At 47.7% G+C, this 16,810-nt stretch overlaps 1 protein-coding gene across 3 annotated transcripts in view; it reads left to right on the plus strand.

Annotated features, from left to right (window-relative positions):
* C1QTNF7 (C1q and TNF related 7) overlaps window positions 1-16,810 on the plus strand; it is an 80,805-nt gene that overhangs the window by 28,643 nt on the left and 35,352 nt on the right. The gene's annotated exons all lie outside the window — the stretch shown is intronic.

The following is a 16,810-nucleotide window of genomic DNA, read 5'->3' on the forward strand; positions in this document are numbered from 1 at the left end:
CATAAACTTTCACTGCAAAGTCTAAGCCATAGGACTGAGATTTCCAGGTACATATCTAGATACCCAGGAATTTCCAGAAGAAGAAATCTAACAGAATCTACACCTGAATTGCCTGTACCCCTTTGAATTTACTTCAGAAGACTTTTACAAATCAGCAACTTCACCATCTCTGCTGTGAAACTGACCTAAGGACTTTACACGCAGTCATATGTATATTGATCTTTTATCCATTTATAGCTCTCTTCTATTTCCTGTTGCTAATAAACCTTAATAATCTATGAAAGTGCTACGAGACTGCCGGCTTGTTTTGTTAGAATACAGACTAACATGGCTACCTTTGTTAGACTTAGTTATTAATGAGTGACTGACAATATGTTTGGATAAGATCTGAGATTCATATTGATCTGGGGATAAGTGTCTGGTTCTGTGAGACTGGTGAAACACAAACATGGTGATTTAAACATGGAGTTTTTCAGTAACCTCTCACTATTAGATTTGTTTGCTTAGATCGGAGGTAAAAGTTGGAGTGGGTAAAGCAGACAGGGTTTGGTGTCTTGTTAATCAGAGTGGTACTACAAAGGCTCTTTTGTTACCGGCTTGGTGGATCCAATCATAGAATAACCCATCAGTTCTGGGATTGCCGGCCCTATGCAGTCTGCCCTGAGTACAGTATTTGTAGTGTGGTTCATGTGAGCAAGGCCTTCCACACCATGCTGCAAGCCCCATACTGCAACACACCCACCAGAAGCTGTTGGCCCTGCCCCTTCCCCGCTCCTCCCCCACCCTATCCTCTTACCTCCTCCCTGTCCAGCTTGGCCAAGGATTACCTGGGGAAGAGGGCAGCTGAGGGCAGCTGAGGGCAGCAGCAAGGGGTCACCTCCAGTGCCCCTCCCACTCACTATGAGGCGGAAACAGCAGCCTGCTCCACTTTTCCACCCGCTCCCAGCCCGCAGAGCCCCGCTTCTCTGCGGCAAGCAGGGAGCAGAGGCCACTTCCCGCGGCCACCAAGAAGCAGGACTCAGCAGGTTGGGAGGCCATGGTGGAGCAGAGCAGGCTACCGCTCACGCTATTCGGTGAGTGCGAGGGAAGGAGGCAGCCCTCCCACCTCCAATGCTGCTGCCTGCCCCACCACCTGTGCCCTTCCTCAAGTAGTCATCCCCCTCCCGTCCAGAGGATGGCTGTGGCGGCTGCCCCATCTCATTCTATGGAGGAGATGGCTTTGCCTGTGGGTATCTGGTTGCATATTAATCTCATAGATCTTGATCCTACATTTCTGGGATGCCTAAAGTCCTACAAAGTCCACTGGAGTTCTATGTGTGACTAACTGGAGCTTGATAGAGTGCCCAAATTCTTCCTCTAAGGCAACTGTTTGTATCTTTCTGTAAGGGCCAGTTCATCTCTGAAGTATTCTATTTGCACCACGAAACATGATGTTCCAGCTTCTAATTTGATAATAAATTGTTGCTACTGGAAGATAAGTGTGTTTTCGCTATGATAAATGAGTCAGTCACTAAAACTGTCATCTCAAGTGTTTACTTTAACATTTCATCAACATTTAACATTGCAGTTAGGGAATTGTGTCAAGACAATAGCAGCCAGCACAAATCTTATGCTACCCGTTCAACCAAGTGAAACTTCTTATGTTTCTCTGAACAAAAATATATTCTAAAAAGAAATAAAAGGCATAAGAGCTCTGGGTTGTTAGAGAAACCTGTGTGCAAGCCTCATTACTTCTCAGGGCTTTTCTACAATGGAAGTGTTGCTGCAGCGCAGCTGCAGGGATTATTGGAGATGTACTTATACCAACGGGATTGCTTTTCCAGTCAGCATAAGTAATCCACCTACCCAAGAGGTGGCAGCTACCCTGATAGGAGAGGCCCTCCTGTTGACATATCACTGTCTACACCAGCAGTTAGGCTGGTATAACAGTGTTGCTGAGGGGTATGGAAAAGTCACGCCTTGAGCAATGAAGTTATGACATCATAAATTCGTGGTGAGACCCGAGCTTAGAAATAGAGGCCAATTGAAAAGATGCAGCTTCTTGTCACCTGAGTATGTTTGATACTTTGTTTATTCAAATGACTAACATTAATTAGAAAGATTAACAAAGGTTTTGTTTGGTTTTCATCTATTAATGTTAGATACTAGGGTTGTCTACACAGGGAAGTTACTGTTCTGGAACTTTCTCACTTGGGGGTGTGAAAAAATTACCACCACCACCCCCCAGCAAGTTACAGTGGTGCAAAACATCAGTGCACACAAGCTCCCGGAACTGTTAGCTAGTCCCGTCATGGAGATGGTGTACCTGGAGCACTGGGAGACATTTCTTCCAGCACTGGTGCTGTGGCCATGCTGCCTGGTTCAAGTACTGCTGCAGATACAATTCTGAGCTTACATACGACCAGATTGCAATAGAAGTGTCAAAATTCTACTCAGCTGGAAAGCCAAGTTGTACCCTGTATCGGGGACCCTGAGCCACGGAAAAGGTCTGTGTCACAACTCTGCACTGCATCATGATGGAAAGAGGGCACATTAGGACTTCATTGTACGACCACCTCCTTCTGACTACAAAATTACTGCGTGACCCCAGGCACCTCAGGTGAGGGGCAAAGAGGACCAGAGTCTAACCCTAATATCTTGGGCAAGAAGAGAAGGGGCAGGAGTCAAAGCCCTGCAACCCCAGACAGGGTTGGAGCTTGGACTTCAGCCCTGAGTACTGGCATGCCTCATGCTGGCCTTGGCAACCCCATTAAAATGGGGTCATTCTAGGGTCTTGTGAGCCGATGCCCAGGTGCCAGCTAAGGGTCTGGTGGGGCAAAGGGGGTGATGCCACACCAGCAGCTATGCTAAGCAGCCAGGGCAGGCTGGGTTCTTTGGTTTGTGTTTAGTTCAGGTACAGCAGCAAGAGGAAAATTACCCTTAGAGAGGCTTTAACAGTTACTTTTTATTTGTACAAAGATGGAAACAATTTAACTAAGACAAATGATTAAAGTACAAGTTAGTACTCATGGTTTTTAAAGGGGCAACAACACAATTTAACTTAAGAAAAGTTTTAGACAAACTAGCTAGCTTAAACTAATACAATTAATGTGTACACAAGAAAGGCAAGTTGCAGGTGTGATTTTCACCCCTGCCTCTTAGACCTGGTGGAACCAGAGTCTTTCCCTCAATTCCTATAGGAAAGAAGTGTAATACAGGTGTAATTCTTACCCCTGCCTCCTAGATACGGTGTGACCCAGAATCTCTCTCTCAGTCCCTCAGGAAGAAGTAGATACGAAACAAGCGTCCCCAGTCTCGGGAGTTAATTCCAGACCTGGCCAGCAGGTGTAGGTGATTGAAACTCAAAGGGGGGTGGGGGAGGGCTGCCAAGCCCCTTTATACCCCTTTTGTCACGGAGGCTTCTTCCTGGTCTCAAGTGGCCAATCGGGAGGAATGTTTTTGAACCCAGGTTTCCCAGGGAAGGTGAAAGGCTCAGTTTGCACCTGTGAATTGTGGACAATTGGGCACCTTTGGAGGTGATGGTCGGGGGTTCCCCGTTCTTCCTGAGGAAGTGATCAGGCGTGTCAATCACCGAGATCAGCCAGAAGGGCAGCCATTAGCTAGCCCATTCTCTGTCTGTTTTTTGTCTACAGTAGAGAGGCTGGTCGAGACAGCACACCTGCGTTCCCAGGACATCAAAGGCTACCTGTCTCCCCTGCTTGTTGCTCTCTCTGTCTCTCCCAGTGGGGGGGAGAGGAAGAAAAGACCAAATGGGGGGTTCATGTCTAGCTACAGGTCTTGACCCACAGTCTGAGAAGTTGTTAGTGGCATAGCAAGTAGGTTTTCAGAGTGGAAACACATGGGTCAAAAATTATTGTAGAGGATGTCAAGGCATCATAACTGGTACCCTGTAGAAGCCTGGCAGTGCAGGGTAAGATGTCACAACCACATTCTGTGACTGACGATGCTTTTCTCAACCCTGCTGTACTTCAGTTCGTTTGCCTTCCTTTCAGACTTTGTTTCATTTCTCAGTATTTGGGCAATAGGGTCTTTGGAGCCATCATGATATTAGCAGAGGACAATCAAAAATATTGTAGCTATAAGAGCCCACCTGCAACCCTGACGTATTTGTGAATGCACATATAGTACTTGGTGAAACATATGCCACTTTAAACCTAGCAGTAAGAGGCAGACCACTGTCTAGTGCTCCTACCCAGACTTGAAAAAGAGCTCTGTGTAAGCTGGAAAGCTTGTCTGCCTCACCCACAGACGTTGGTCCAACAAAATGTATTACCTCACCTACTTTGTCTCTGTAATATGTTGAGACCAGCAACACTTCATGCTGCTCCTACAGTGACGCAGTCATGGACAATCATCATACAAAACAAAACAAAACAGCAGTCATGGAGCACTTGAAAGACTAACAAAATAATTTTTCAGATGATGAGCTAATTCCAGATCTGAAGAAGTGGGTCTGCTCCACGAAAGCTGATCACCTAATAAATTATTTTGTTAGTCTTTAAAGTGCTCCATGACTGCTGTTTTGTTTTGTGAAGATACAGACTCACACGGCTACTTCTCTGTGACCAAGCAATACATAGCACACAGAATGCCTTTTCCAGATTATACAGCTGTGTTATGGCTGATGAGGACTTGAGTGCTGGGAACAGACGAACAGCATGTGCACACATGCTCAAGGTGCACTGCACAGTGAATTGTTTCTCTTTACTAAAAGCAGAATTCTTGGATTAGCAATAGAAGCACACTCGCAGCTAATTAGCTGGCTCTGAAACGCCTTGAGCAATGAAGTTATGACATCATAAATTCGTGGTGAGACCCGAGCTTAGAAATAGAGGCCAATTGAAAAGATGCAGCTTCTTGTCACCTGAGTATGTTTGATACTTTGTTTATTCAAATGACTAACATTAATTAGAAAGATTAACAAAGGTTTTGTTTGGTTTTCATCTATTAATGTTAGATACTAGGGTTGTCTACACAGGGAAGTTACTGTTCTGGAACTTTCTCACTTGGGGGTGTGAAAAAATTACCACCACCACCCCCCAGCAAGTTACAGTGGTGCAAAACATCAGTGCACACAAGCTCCCGGAACTGTTAGCTAGTCCCGTCATGGAGATGGTGTACCTGGAGCACTGGGAGACATTTCTTCCAGCACTGGTGCTGTGGCCATGCTGCCTGGTTCAAGTACTGCTGCAGATACAATTCTGAGCTTACATACGACCAGATTGCAATAGAAGTGTCAAAATTCTACTCAGCTGGAAAGCCAAGTTGTACCCTGTATCGGGGACCCTGAGCCACGGAAAAGGTCTGTGTCACAAACTGGTTGCATGTTCCAGATATTTGTACTGAAAATGTAATTGCGGAACAGAATTGGATTTGGTTTTCAATAGTTCTTTGTATCTTCTGAGACTCTCAAAGCGCTTTACAAAGTATGGGATAAGTGCTAGTGCAGTGACTATATAAACAAGTAGTTGGCATTTTGTACTAGCACACAAACTTCACCGGATCTTGAATCCAGAACACTGCAGTGTTAGAGCCAGTTCCTGAAACCTGAATTCATGAGCAGTCCTGTATTGTTTAACATTATTCAAACTACATGTCAAACATGCTACATGCCGAAAAAATAAAAATACAGCTATGGAGCTGAATGAAAAATAAAAAGCACAATTAAATTAAAATGTACAAACAGGGTAGAAAAGAAGCATTTGCCAATGACTGAGGGTCTGTGTGTGCTTGAAACACTACAGCAAGACAGCTACAGGACTGACGTTGTGCCACTGTAGCACTTAAGTTTCAACACTACCTAGGCTGCCGGGTAAGGGTCTTGTGTTAGCATAGTCTCAAAAGGAGAGAGGAAGGGATAGAAAGAAAGAAGCAGTTGAAGGAGGTGAAAGGATAAGGGCTGAAATGGGGAGACTGTAAATTTTGGGTTTTAAGAATTTAAGCGAAGAAGTGGATATAAATGGAAACAATATTGGGAAGGAAGAACTCTTCTCTCATTCAACTCTCTGGCTACATCTACACTTGGCCAAAACTTCAAATGGCCATGTTAATGGCCAAATCGGAGAATACTAATGAGGCACTGAAATGAATATTCAGCACCTCATTAGCATGCTGCCAGCTGTGGCACTTTGAAAATGACACATTTCGCTTGTGCATGGCTCATCTACTTGGGGATCCTTTTCCAAGGACCCCACAAATGTCGAAATCCCCTTATTCCTGAAAGGATCCTTATGTAGATGAGCCATGTGCGAGCAAAACGCAACACTTTGGCTGCGTCTACACGTGCACGCTACTTCGAAGTAGCGGCACCAACTTCGAAATAGCGCCCGTCACGTCTACACGCGTCGGGCGCTATTTCGAAGTTAACTTCGACGTTAGGCGGCGAGACGTCGAAGCCGCTAACCTCATGAGGAGATAGGGGCTACGTCTACACGTGCACCCAACTTCGAAATAGCTTATTTCGATGTTGCGACATCGAAATAGGCTATTTCGATGAATAACGTCTACACGTCCTCCAGGGCTGGCAACGTCGATGTTCAACTTCGACGTTGCTCAGCCCAACATCGAAATAGGCACAGCGAGGGAACGTCTACACGGCAAAGTAGCACACATCGAAATAAGGGAGCCAGGCACAGCTGCAGACAGGGTCACGGGGCGGACTCAACAGCAAGCCGCTCCCTTAAAGGGCCCCTCCCAGACACACTTTCATTAAACAGTGCAAGATACACAGAGCCAACAACTAGTTGCAGACCCTGTATATGCAGCACGGACCCCCAGCTGCAGCAGCAGCAGCCAGAAGCCCTGGGCTAAGGGCTGCTGCCCACGGTGACCACAGAGCCCCGCAAGGGCTGGAGAGAGAGTATCTCTCAACCCCCCAGCTGATGGCCGCCATGGAGGACCCCACTATTTCGATGTTGCGGGACGCGGATCGTCTACACGTCCCTACTTCGATGTTGAACGTCGAAGTAGGGCGCTATTCCCATCCGCTCATGGGGTTAGCGACTTCGACGTCTCGCCGCCTAACGTCGATTTCAACTTCGAAATAGCGCCCAACACGTGTAGACGTGACGGGCGCTATTTCGAAGTTACTGCCGCTACTTCGAAGTAGCGTGCACGTGTAGACGCAGCCAGGAATAGCGCCCTACTTCGACGTTCAACGTCGAAGTAGGGACAGTGTAGACGATCCGCGTCCCGCAACGTCGAAATTGCTGGGTCCTCCATGGCGGCCATCAGCTGGGGGGTTGAGAGATGCTCTCTCTCCAGCCCCTGCGGGGCTCTATGGTCACTGTGGGCAGCAGCCCTTAGCCCAGGGCTTCTGGCTGCTTCTGCGGCAGCTGGGGATCTATGCTGCAGGCACAGGGTCTGCAACCAGTTGTCAGCTCTGTGTATCTTGTGTTGTTTAGTGCAACTGTGTCTGGGAGGGGCCCTTTAAGGGAGCGGCTTGCTGTTGAGTCCGCCCTGTGACCCTGTCTGCAGCTGTGCCTGGCATCCCTATTTCGATGTGTGCTACTTTAACGTGTAGACGTTCCCTCGCTGTGCCTATTTCGATGTTGGGCTGAGCAACGTCGAAGTTGAACATCGACGTTGCCGGCCCTGGAGGACGTGTAGACGTTATTCATCGAAATAGCCTATTTCGATGTCGCAATATCGAAATAAGCTATTTCGATGTTGGCTGCACGTGTAGACGTAGCCTTTAGATGTACCGCAGCTGGCAGCATGCTAATGAGGTGCTGAATATTCATTTCAGTGCCTCATTAGTATTCTCTGATTTAGCCATTTCAGAGTTTTGGCCAAGTGTAGACACGGCTTTATATCATTGTTCAGTTGCCAGTTACAACTGGAAAAGGCATCTCAGTTACAAATAAACCTGGCTTTGAAGTTGTCCCTGTGTTTTAATGTCATCAGTAAAAATTTACAAATATAAATTAGACCATGACTGAACTTCAAAGATCTCGGCAATACAAATTTAAAATGTTTAGAAGATTGTGGAGACCTTTTGACATGTAAGTGAAGTCAGGTACTGGAGAACTGAGCTCCTTCTAATTTTCCCCCTTTTCTTATTTTTCAACAAAACATCTTTTTCTGAAAGCGAAAGTATTCATTAAAGGTGTCCAGGTTTTTTAAACTGTTTTTTTCCATCTAAACTAGAAGTTTTGAAATGTTGATGTTTTGTTTTTCTACTTTTCTGTCCTTTTTGCCACTGACTAGAATAAATGAGGGCCAGCTGTGCTTTCTTTTTCCATTTATTTTCTTTTGCTATTCTCAAGTTTATCAAAACTTCCTCAACTTTGGAAAAGCTACAAAGCAGCAAAAGGGGGGAGAAAAAGTGGAGGAAAAACCCTGGAGTATCATTCATTCATTTGTATTCACTGATACCACGACAAAGCACCAAAAACCAAAACTTAAATATTTCAACATTTGGAAAAGTTCCATTAACCTTTGTAAAGGCTTTGTAGGGTTTTTTTTCTTTTTTGATCTGCTCTCTAGTACAGTGGTGGCAGAAGCTCTGTCTTCTACTTTCAGATGACAAACCCTAAAAAAGATAAATGTCATATATAATAATTTTATATTAATCTTGTAATTTATACAGCATCAGAATGTACCAGGTATATTAGAATCAAATATATTTACCCTGTAGGCTTCCTTGCTTTAGTATCATATACCAGTGTGGTAGTTATGTGAAACAAGATATCAGACTGCTAACATAAAGAGACACTGTCAGTTTGTAGGGGAAGATGTCTCTAATGTCAATAATGAATAAAGATACTGATCTGATTCCACGATCCTCTTTCCCCGCCCGCAAATATATATATAAATACCAATGGTAGTGAATGAAAATGGGGTACAAGAACAGCTTCAGTTTGTTATATGTTGGGTGAAATTCTGGCTCTGTTTAGGGCAATGAGAGCTTTGCACAATGTAAATTGGGCCAGAATGTCACCCATTGTCTTGTCAACCTTCTAGTCATTTTCAATTTTAGTAGGATATGGTGAAGTAAGAATTTTCTGTAATATTTTTATGAAGTGGCTGTTTGCTTCTGTTTCCCCCTGTATTTTGTATGGTTACACAGTGTAGGAAGAAGAGTCATTTGCTCTTAAGGCAGATTAAAAGACCCAGGTATGCATGTGACATCTTCCTTTGTGGGTGGAATTCATAGAATCCTTACCGAACTTGCTGGAATTGACCTGATCAACAAAGATTCCCAGGAGAAAATGGAGGCTCCATTGACTTATGGATTGATACTTTCAGCAGGGAAGTGGAGCAGAGGCCCCAGCTAGAGAACAAAGTACTGGAAGATGTGAGGTGGGGAACTTGTGACTCTGAAAGGAACTTGGAGTATTCACCTGGAAACTGACCAAAGAATGAGATCGGGGAAACTGAGAGCCTGAAAATGGAGTATGCCACAGCTTGACTGGATGTCAGCACCTTTTAAAACTGCACCTGGTGTTAGGCAGGAATGCTTTCTGGCCCCTGCTATTCTTTGTTGGCTGGTGGATTTCAAAGTGAAGTATTTTGTCAGGTCCACAGACATTGAGATCAGTGAGCTTTTGCTGACAGACTTTAACTACATTGATGACATTGTTCTTTGGCTACAGAGCCCCAACAGGTACTCTAGCACATGGAACAGGAGTTAGTAAAGTCTCCATGTTTCACGATCAATGACAAAACTGCAAAATCTAGAGCCAGGATCACCTGCAACTCTAATCTCTCTGGGCAATGAAACCACCAAATCATTTTCCAGCTTTTGCTCTATGGGTTCAATACTTATCAGGTCCTCCAGGACCAGGACTTATCCAGTCCTCAAGAACATAGAGGTTCTCCACTGGAATGGCATCACATCATCTGTCATAGGCCATTTACAATGGATTTGGAATTAGCATCATCGTAGCGCAACAACCAATTTAAGGATTTATTCAAGCTGTATCTTTCTCATAGGCTATGTCTGGATTACAGGGATTTGTCAGCTGAAGTTTGTGTCACAAGATACCTTGCGACAAAACTTCTGTTGGCAGATGTCATCCAGAGCACAGAGCAGACTGAAAGAGCGATCTGCTTTGTCAACAGAGAGTGGCCATACTGCCTGGCCTCACTACCAGCAAAACAGCCACCTGGAACCACAGCAGATAGGGTCACAGGTCATCATTTCCTTCTGGGAGCCCCAGTGAGATGCATCCTTAAAGGGCACCTCCCCAGACACCCATTCCCTGCCTATGCTACAGGCATGCTTACCTCCTCAAGGGACAGCACAGCTAGAGCATGGCTTCACATCTTCCGGGAGACACAGCTCGTACCAGGGAGCCATGGTGCCAGAGGCCTCTGGGTTTGTGCTAGCGCCACGCAGAGGTGCTTCAGCAGCTGTTGGACCTTCTAATGGTGATCCCCTTCTTCCTCATGGAGGGTGAGCCCAAGACCACCTGCGAGGACCTCGCTGTGGCTGCAAGATGGTCATACGTGCACCTGCCCCCAGGTGCACAGGCAGAACTGGAGGCACTGCAGTGGGATGACCACCAGTGGCTCCAGAACTTCCAAATGCAGACAGCCACCTTCCTGGAGCTCTGTGCCTGGCTCATCCCCATCCTAGCTGCAGTCTGCCATCACCATGGAGAAGTGGGTCGGAGTCCTCCTCTGGAAGCTTGCCACCCTGACAGCTGCCGCTTGGTGGGGAACCAGTTTGGTGTGGGGAAGTTCACTGCTGGGGTGCTCCTCATGGAGATAAGGCACTCTCGGGCTGCAGTCTCTGTACGGGGAGGGGGTGTCCCACCCAAGGAGGATGCTTGGGAAGTGAGGTTGAGGGTGCAAGGAGTGTGGATGGAGTGGGAAGAAGCCCATCTCTGGGGGACTGTGCCATCCCACCCTTGCACAGCCCTGCTGCTGGAGGAGTGACCTCACGGTGGGGACTCCTGGAGAACTTGGAGGGTGTGAGGGGGATGGGGACCCCCCCAGAAGCCTAGGGACTCCTTCCTCAGTCCCAATGTGTGTGTTCGGTCCCCTCCCTCTGCAGGTTGACAGCCATCAACATCATCCTGCTGCAGAGGGTCGTCCATATGGGAGATGTGGACACAGTCGTTGACAGATTCGCTGGGGTTCCTGAACTGCATTGGGGCTATCAGTGGGTCCCACATCCCGATCCGTGCCCCAGAGCATAGCACAGCCAGGTATATCAACTGCAAGGGCTTCTTTTCGAAGGTGGCGCAGTCACTGGTCGACCACCTTGGACAGTTCATAGACATTTACATTGGGTGGTCAGGCTGGGCATATGACACCCATATGTTCTGTCACTCCAGCCTGTGCCAGAGACTGGAGGCAGACAAATACATCTCCCACCGTGAGCTGGTGGTTGGGTATGTACTGATGCCACTGTGCATCATGGGGGATGTGGCTTATCTCCTCATGCCTTGGCTTATGAAACCCTATATCAGCCAGCTGGACCCCAGCCGGGAACTGTTCAGTGCCCGCCTAAACTGGGCCAGGATGCAGGCTGTGTGTGCCTTTGGCCACCTCAAGGCACACTTTAGGTATCTGCTCACCTGCCTGGACAGCGTTGTGGAGGAGAAGGGGGAGACCATCCTCCCAGGGTGGGGGGCAGCCGCTAGCCACGAGGGGTGTGCATATGAGCAGCTGGGTACAGCTGCCATCCACCAGGCCCATCAGGATGGGGCTGCGGATATGTTAGGCCCTGATGGAAAGCTTCTTCCACAGCCCCCAGTAATTCTCCCCAGGGCAGCCCGTGGGCTCACAACCTTATCTCATCCTCAGCAAGACCCCTCCTTTCACCCCTCACCCTTCCCTGACCCCTGCACAATGAAGAAGGACATGGGTGTGGTGAACAATGAAGTGGCTTTTACTCAACAAAAAAGAAAAGAAAACAAAACAAAACAACTTGTTCAAAAAAATAAACAGTGCAATTCAAAACTATATATAACAAACCAGAGTGCAGTGAACTAGTTACAGTGATGGGGGAGGGCTTGGGATAGGGTTGGGGGAGTCTCAAAACATGGACAGGGCGAGGGGGATCATGAACCTCAGGGGAGCGGGACACCGAGTGGTATCAGCCTCCAGATCCCCTCCTGCCATGGGTTCAGGGCCCCTGTTGGGGCTGGGGTGGGGCTAGGACCAGGGGAAGTTAGGTGGGGCTGTACCAGAGTCTGAGTGGACAGGGGGAGTAGAGGGGGCCTGGAGAGCAGGGGGGCAGCAAGGGCAGCTGGGCTATAATATCCCACCAGATGCTGGTGGTTGAGTCAAAGCGGGACATGAATTGGTCCCAAGCCTGCAACTGTCACTATATGTCCGCCTGCAGCCACCGCTCCATGATGCACATCATCATCCAGAGGGTGACATTGTAATCAAGGTGGAGGTCCTCATAAATGCGCTAACAGCCCCTCCAGCTGGGGGCACTCCCTAGTGGCAAGGGGGGAGTGGCTTGGCCCTCAGACTGCGTGGGTCCGGCTGTAAAGAAGAGAAGGAGGAGAGAGTGAATCTTTCATGCAATGCAGCCCCTGAGGCTGTGCCCCCAACTGTGAGCACCGACGAACACCCCCCGAGCCACGGGAGGGGGATGTCCTGGGAGCACAGCCATGTGTGGCCTGCACAGCAAGCCCTGCTGCACAGGGGCTCTGTGGTGCCTGCGGGACCATGCTGACCGCTGTGCCCCCCCCACATGGGCTAGTGGCCAAGGGGGCTGTCCAGCTACAGAGGGGCCCCTCCTGGGTGGCGGGTGAGCTGGGCACAGCCTGGCCCACCTCATGGCTCATTCACATACCTGCAGCTCACAGCACTGCCCGCAGGAGCTAGTACTGCCTGTCCCTTGCGGATATGCCCGCATGCTAAGTGCTGCACCCCTTGGCGTGTCTGGGGTCAGACCAGCGCTCTTGTGGCTGGCCTGCTTCCAGCCGTGGCAGGTGTTGGGAGGGCTGCCTGGGGCCTGTCCTGCCTCCTGTGAGGCTGGCAGCAGGCTGCCATGGCCAGGGCCTGTCTGCTGGGTCCACATGGTGCACACAACTTTGCACATGGTTCCATGTGCCAGGACCACAGAGCAAAGTCCTGCCTGAGCCAGCCAGGTGACACTCACAGCACAACCCATCTGTGCCCACCTCCCCGACCCCGGGGTGTGTGATATGTGGGGAGCTCGCCGCAGGGACCTTCGCCCAGCTCCAGCAAAGTCTGGGAGGTGGCCTGGCTGCTGGAGACTGGGTCCAGCACAATGCCGAGGCTGCTGGTTACTTCTGGCTCTAGCTCTGGCTCTGGCTCTGGCTCCAGCAGGGATTGAGGATAAGAGGTCTCCTCCTCCAGGGCCTCCTGCCATTGTGGGCGGGGGGCCTCGAGTGCTGTGTCTATGCGGCTGCATGGTGGGGATGTGTCCCCCCACCCCCAGGATGTTGTGCTGCCCCCAGTCATAGGGGCAGGTCACTGATCCTACCTTGGAGCATCAGGCAGTGTCTTGGGCCTGGACATAGCCCTGGTGCAGTTCTTTTACCTTTGCCTGGACCTGCTCCATGGGTCAGGGGCAGGAGAGTGGCCCCATTCAGCCAAGGCAGTGGCCATCTAGGTATATATGGCGGTATTGCGGTGCTTCTCTTTGCAGTCTTGGAGGGTTTCCTCCTTCACCCACAGGTCCAAGAGGGCCTGGACCTTGGTCCCTTGTCCAGGAGGGGGCCACCTCTTGTTGCCCGGGGGTGGCTCCTGGGACCCCTCGGGCTTGTCCCTTGAGGGCCTGGGGGGTTGCAGGCTCCCTGCTGGTCTGCCATCAGGACCACTGGCTGGTAAGGAGTGACTGCTAGGACGCAGGACACAGCTGTGCGTTGCTCTGCTGTTCGCACACTTTCAGCTTCCTGCCACAGGGTTTCCTGACCTCCCTGCAGTTTTAAGAAGGTCTGGAGGCAGGAAACATAGAGAGCTGATTGCTGTGAAAAATGTGTCCCCTGGGGCAGCTGCATAGCGCCCTGGAGACCTTTTCTGTGGACAGAAGGCTCCCCGGAATGTCCAGACCTGCATTTTGTTGACAGAACTCTGTCCACAAAGGCGGGCTTCTCCATGGTGAAGAGGGTATGGCTGTCGACCAAACCGACGTGTTCTGTCATTAAGTCTCTTGTACCAGAGTCTGCCGATGATGGACTCTCAGACAGTTAAGCCTTTGTGAATGTGCAGGAAAGAACCAAATGGTGAATGACTGCTACCGCCAACTATCTGGCTAATTGCTAAAGAAGAAGACCACTTGGTGTGGGCTCAGGCTAACCAGCATGGACTATGCTTCGTCTTTCGTTTCTCTATTCTAGCCCAAGGATTTTCTGTGCTGTGTTCCGGTTGGTAAATATACCTTCTGTTTTGACACCATGAGTGTCATCGCAAATATTTGCTGAAGTGCATTAATCCTATAGAATGTACAGGCCTCTCTACTGTGAGGCTGGCTTATTTGGACTTGCTAGATGGACCTCCGGGGTTCTGCCCGAAGACTGTTTCAAAGCTGGGGAATAGAATTGATCCTGTGGATAATGACAAAGGAACTGAATGCATTCTTCGAAAAGAAAATAAATTCTTTGGTCTGTAGATTGTTCCACAGCTATTCAAGTATGACTTGAAATGTATGCTGGGCCAAATCCTGGCCCCACTGAACTTAGTGGCAGAATTCTCATTGAATTTAATGGGAACAGGATTTTATACAGTCTGCATGCTGTAAAAGGCAATGAGGATGGTGTTCAGGGAGCAGCTGCAGGCATATGGACTACATACATCTGTCCTAAGACTTGAAAACAGAACGTAAGTGGTTTCAGAAGTACTGTCTATGGCGTTTTGGCCTTTTGCACAATGGCAGATTTCACCCATAGGAATTCTTTATATGAATTGGGGTTTTAAAATTATGGCTAAAACTGGTGTGTTATTTAGCACCAAAGGAATTAATGGACAGTGACAGTAGAAAGGGAGGGTTGGAATGCTATTACAGAAATGGTGTTTTACTTACTCCGTTATTTACTTTGTAGACTGGAAGGCAAATCTCACTGAGCAGGCAATTGAAAGAGTAAGATTTAGAATGAGAAGCTGACCTGGGATATTTTAATACCATTTGCCCATTTCTTTTCATTTTTTTATTTTTTTATTTTTGTTATCTCTTTCCTCAGAGAGCATGGATCTTCCTTCTACACTAACTTATAGATGAATATTTTGGTCTGTATTATTATTTTGTGTTTGCTCCATGGGCACTTGTCCAAATGCTCATTATTTTTCAAAAGCTATAGCTATTTTTGAAATGGCAAACAAACAAAAAGAAACAGAAAAATGGGGGGAAACCCTCAGTTTTGAAGAAGGGAGAAATCTCTAAATGGCTGTTTGCTCCTTGGTGATGTATGTTATCAAGAATTCCAAATTTAATAGTGAGGTACATTTACTGGTTAAGATATTGAAACTCTTAGAGAATTCAACTTTGTAATAAAAAACCAGCATTAACCTGTTTAGGAATATTAATGAGAATAAACAGAAGGAGAGGAGTCTGGAAACCTTACTGTATGGATATTGGTGAAATCAAAGAAGGAAAGTTGTTGCATTTGTGAACAAGATTTAAACAGGGTCTAAGTGAACTGAATTAATTCTCACCAACAGCTAGCTGGGAGTGGGTGAGAATTAATTCAGGATCAAACTGTATTTACATGAAGACACCTACTCTGCTCAGATATGCAGCAGATAGAGTGATGGTGTTCAAAATAACCAACTTTGGCCAGTGCTGAGTTACAAATCACTTTAGTACTGACTGTAGATATAGTAAAATGTGGTTATTGATGTTGTTGTCATAATGTCTGAATGAAGGGAGGCGGGACTGTGCTTAACCCAAATGAGGAGTCACCTGCAACTGAAAGTTCCTCGTTGAGCTGGAGATTTAAATGACAGATCCCTGCAAAAGAAAAGTAAGAGGACAGGTATCCTGGCTAGGAGTTATGGACTTTCGCCCTGTGGGTTAACCTTTTTCTTCCCATATTTAAAGAAACAGTGAAATAGGCTTCATGAGGAGCCTCTGATACTTTCAATGCTGGATCAGAGCTAAAATCAATTATGGTGGGACTATGTTTCTCCCCAGCTGCTATAAACTGAACATCACTGAGAGCTGAAATCACTTGTTGTGGGACTGTGTTTCTCTGCAGTCTGCTAAGAGCTGAAAATTATAAAGAGACTGACTTGCAGAAGGCACAGCAGAGAGGCAGGTGAACAGGTGGTTGGCAACTGTGGCCAGTTGGAGGAGCAGGCAGGTGACTAGTAGAAGCAGAGGGTGGGACTGGCGATCAGGTGGCTGATGGAAACAGTGAGCAAGTGACCAGCAGGAGGCTGGACAACAGAACAGGCAAGGTGGCTTTTACTCCTTCTTCAATACACAAGGAGAATTCACACATGATGCCCCTCTGAACTGTGGGTCTGCACTGTCTCGGGACAACAACCGTGAGTGGGGTGTCCAGCGGGGAGCACAGTACTGGAACTTTGGTGTTGGACTTAAGAACCTGAAGCATTAAACAAGCCGTACACTTATAGATGGGTGTCCTGCTCACAATTTTATGATTATAAATCCTTCATGTGGCATCTTCCCCAATTAATATCAGATGACTCCTTCCATTAAAGGTCTTTTGTCTACACTTAGACTCTGTGCTTATGAGTTGGGGCATACTGCCTCGCAGACATATCCAGGGATGGTTTGTAATTTTCCCAGGTTACTAGATGGAGGCTCAAGCTGGTTCTCAGTTATATGGTTGAGCAGGAACCCCTAAGTATTTGAACATGACTCTGGCTGTTGCTGACTCCGCATGGTTGGAGGGATATAAAAGTAAAAGCTGAA

The sequence above is a fragment of the Carettochelys insculpta genome, chromosome 4 (genome assembly GCF_033958435.1).
Source record: "Carettochelys insculpta isolate YL-2023 chromosome 4, ASM3395843v1, whole genome shotgun sequence".
Classification (NCBI taxonomy): Eukaryota; Metazoa; Chordata; order Testudines; family Carettochelyidae; genus Carettochelys; species Carettochelys insculpta.